Source organism: Urocitellus parryii, unplaced genomic scaffold (genome assembly GCF_045843805.1).
Source record: "Urocitellus parryii isolate mUroPar1 unplaced genomic scaffold, mUroPar1.hap1 Scaffold_226, whole genome shotgun sequence".
Classification (NCBI taxonomy): Eukaryota; Metazoa; Chordata; class Mammalia; order Rodentia; family Sciuridae; genus Urocitellus; species Urocitellus parryii.
Window position 1 is genome coordinate 131174 of NW_027552360.1, and position 4493 is coordinate 135666.

The 4493-nt window shown below is 33.9% G+C and overlaps 1 pseudogene; it reads left to right on the top strand.

Moving 5' to 3' along the window:
• Positions 1–335: 335 nt before the first annotated feature.
• Positions 336–761, top strand: LOC144251800 (Golgi apparatus membrane protein TVP23 homolog B pseudogene; annotated as a pseudogene).
• Positions 762–4493: the final 3732 nt, after the last annotated feature.

Sequence of the window (4493 nt, forward strand, 5' to 3'; positions counted from 1 at the left end):
GGTCTTTTTCCTTGGCCCATCTTGCACTTCATGCACTCGAGGAAGTGAAAGGGGTGCAGCCTCCGGGCACCTCTTCAGCTCCCTTGTGACCTGCCCTGTAGGGGTACCCTGCAATCACGTAGGAATAGGAGACGCTGGCAGAGCCTTACACTCAGGACAGCAATGATGACACTGAAGATGTTTCATTGTTTGATGCAGAAGAAGAGACAACTAATAGGCTAAGAAAATCTAAAATCCGACATCCAGTGGCATCATTTTTCCATTTGTTCTTCTGAGTCTGTGCCATTATAGTCTATCTTCTCTGTGAATTGCTCAGCAGTAGCATTATTGCTTGTATGGTGACAATTATCTTGTTGTTGTCACGTGACTTTTGGGCAGTGAAGAATGTCACAGGTAGAGACTGATGGTAGGCCTTGGGTGGTGGAATCATATTGATGAGGATGGAAAGAGTCATTGGGTGTTTGAGTCCAGGAATGCATCTCCTCAGGAGAATAAAACTGTTTCAGAAGCTGAATCAAGAATCTTTTGCTTAGGACTAATTGCCTGTCCAGAGCTGTGGGTGATATTTGCCTTTAGTGCTCTCTTCTCCCTCAGAGTAAAATGGCTGGCATGGTTACCATGGGTGTGGTGCTACAGGGTGCCAACCTGTATGGTTACATTAGGTGCAAGTGGGCAGCCAGAAGAATTTAACCAGCATGGCTACCTGGTATCTTGGAATGCAGTTTTTAAGACAAAACACCAGAAATGAACAGACTTCTTGAATAGAGAGAAAATTATGTTTTCTGTGATATTGGGGAATGGCTGAAGAGATTCATGATCATGAATTGTTTAGAACTCAGTCCAGTGTAAAAAGGAGCATTGATTTTTGTTTGTTTGTTTTGTTTTCACTTGCAAAGTTACTATAAAAACTGTTTTCTTTTTTTAAACAAAGTTTTAATTTTCTTTTTCTAGTATTTGAGGCTGGGAAGTATGATATCATTAAGAACATTGTCAGAATTTATTTTATGGTGTACATATGTATGCATATAGTAATGTATCTGTATATCCCAAATTAATGTGTTAGTTTACATATGTTACAGAGATATTTGCATTTTGATCCATAGAATATAGGATGTTCTTAATCTATCTCAAAGGTATGTGTGTTTACATATTATTTCTATAGGTTATTTTCAGAAATAAGTTGATTTCATGATTAAGAGTAAACACTTGGTTTCTGTATGAGTTAAAAAAATTGTTAATATTAAATATATACTTCATGTTGAAATTGTTTACCTTAGACATGCACAAGTGAAACTAGTTTCTAAAATTTTCTTTTATTTTTATACTTAAGGTCTAAATAATAAACGGAATCTTTATAGTTTATGTTTAAGGGATACCCATGGATTGCTGCTGTTCTATTTATTTCATAGAAAGGATAGTCATATTTTATTTTGCAACTTCCTGGAAACTCTTCAGTGGTCTCTGGACTAATAAAATCTTTTAGTACTAAATGAATATTATTCTTATGTCATAGTAAATATAATCATTTAAATACTTGGCATAATAAATACCTAAAGACATTTTATGAATCTATATTTTCTTGCTATAGTGGGGATATTGTAAATCATACATTTGTATTAATAATTTTTCTTAAACAAGGCAATATATTTAACTGTAAACTAAACCAATCTACAAATTATTGTCGGCAGTTTTAAATTCTGTTGAGATACTTCAAACTTTGTTGGAGTCTTTTAATCAGCAGATTATGTTGTAAATGTATTTGTACATTGTTAAAATATGTTTAAAGATGTTTTGTTTTAGTTGAATAAATGTGTATTGGAGTGAAAAAAAGAAATTAGAAACATGATAATGACATAAAGTTCTCTAGGCCATACTAGGCACTTTGAACTGTAATCACAGCTATTTTGTAGCTTGAAGCAGGAGGATCACAAAGTTTGAAGCCAGCCTCAATACCTCAGGAACTTAGCAAAACCCTGTCTCAACATAATATTTTAAAAGGGCTGAAATTCATTGCTTGCCTAACATAGTCATGGTTATCAGCTTAATTCTCATCACCATAAATAAATTTAAAAGAATACTCCAAACCAAGCATATAATATGAGACAACTGGGGCATTTATAGAAAAAGGTGGAAACCATTATGTTGAATACCCCAAAATAATTCAACTATATTTAATTATTTTTCAGCTCATGATATTAACATGTCTAGTCTCCACTTATATTACTTCATTAAAATATGGTAAAAAGTGTATGTATGTTTTAAATGATTTCAAAATATGAGTTATAGTCAACTCATATTTTGAAATCATTAATATATAATATAGAGCACCAGCATTTATATAAAATGAAATCACGTGATTTCCTACACAAAGTAATATTTAGTAAGTACTAATGTATACACACATTATTTCAAAAGAAATTAAGATTGATGAAATCAAAAGGTCACTGGTATGCTTTTAAGTGATGTTTTGAATATATGAGAAACACTTAATAGAGTTCTCCAAAAAGAACTTCTGACAATATATAAAGCATGCTTATTAGAAGGTCAGTTCCCTTGCTTGCAAGGAGTAAGAGAAACTAACTACTTGATGAATGTAAGACTTTAATAAGATATTCAAATATGCTTTCTAAATTTGAAAAAGTAGAAAACGTCTGTTTAAAAAAGTCTATTTTGGTAAATGTATCTGTTTTTTTAAAAGAATCTATTGACTTTTCTCTTACACACTGTAATTATTTCAGTGGTTTTAAGCTGAAATATCATGTAATATCAATAGGTGGAATTTTAAAATATCACCATCCTCTTTCTTTCTATAAAATTGAATAGCAAATTTTGCTTAGAATAATTTCAACCCAATTTGGAAAAGATCTGTGTGTGTGTTTGTGTGTGTGTGTGTGTGTGTGTGTGTGTAAATGCATAATATTTTGAACAATTCCCCTGACACTTGGGTCCTGTCAAAGAAATATTGTCTGGTGCTGAAATGGAACCCAGGGACTCTCACATGTTAATCAAGTTATCTGCCACCAAGTTACACAAACTGTCCCAAAGACCTTAATAAGAAAATGATAATGAAAACTTTTTGAAATAATGAGAACTGTCAAACAAGATAATTCAATCAAAACAAGGTAAACTAAAAAGTATATTTAAAAATATTGTTGATAAAAATAGCAGAAGTTCAAAGTTAGAGAAGAAATTAAAAATCAAACTGCAGAAACCTACTACATAAAATTGGAAACCTAGAGGGAATGGGTAATTTCCTAGTTCAAAAAAAACACACTTTAATTAAAATAAGATTAAATAAAGAAAATAAGATTAAAATAAGAAAACTATGAATGATCAATCAACTTAAAAAGTTTAAAATGATGCTTACAGATCTCCCATTGAGACAAAAACCAGGAACATAGGGGTCCACGGTTGAGTGTTAACTGACTTTTAACAAATTCTGGATTTACTTAAAATGTTCATGATCTAGGAGGAAAGAATGAAATCATTACTTAAAATAAATACTTCAATTAATTAAAATTAATTTCCTCAATTAACTTTGTGGTATAATACCAAAGCATTATATAGTCAAGATATTTCAGCAGATGTAGAATGTCAACACAGTATTTAGCATACCATTACAAATACACTGCCAAATAAACTGACTTGCTCAACCAAAGACAAAATGTATTCTCAATCAAAATTTTGATTAATTTAGTTCCATAAAATCCATGAATTATTTTTTCACAAATTCTGGCTTATTAGAAATAACATATTTAACTTAAATAACCTTGTGGGTTTCATACATCTACTTTTCCATTTTTTAATATTTTTCCTGCTTTAATACAGTAAAAATAAGCAGTTAGAACAATTCCTCCTCCCTCTGCGCCAGAAATCATCCAAGTAGCCATGTTTTGATGACAAGTAATCAGAGCCTCTTGAAGGGATGTTTCCCCAAAGTAAACCTTGCTGAAATAATGAAGGAGAGCAAGGCTCCATCCTCAGCTCTCAAATGGGCGCAGGGAGTGAATCTGCTTTCTCTTCCCACTTCCCACCTTTTTCTCACCTGCCGCCTATTTATCCAGAAGTTTCTGGAAAATCTCTCAGAGGCTGCTCTGGGAATGCCTATAGACATGACCCACAGAATCCTCAAACCAGGATATCTCTAAGGCTAGTCTGAGAAGAGCATCCCTGTAGATATGACTCAGTGTCCCCAAGCGAGGCATCCCTCTGAGGTTGCTCTGAGGAGAAGGGAGTTCTGTATGACCCTACACACATGACCCACAGTGTCTCCAAGACAGGCATCTGCCTGAGGATGGTCTGAAAAGAATGGAGCTCTAGGTGTCCCTATAGCCTTGACCCACAGCTGGTCTTAGAACAGAGTAATAGCCTTGATCCACAGTGTCCCCAAGCTGTGAGTCTCACTGAAGCTAAAGAGAAGGGACCCTAAAGTCCCTGTAGACACAACACAAAGTGTCCCCAAGCTGGGAGTATTCCTGAGTCTGCTCTAAGAG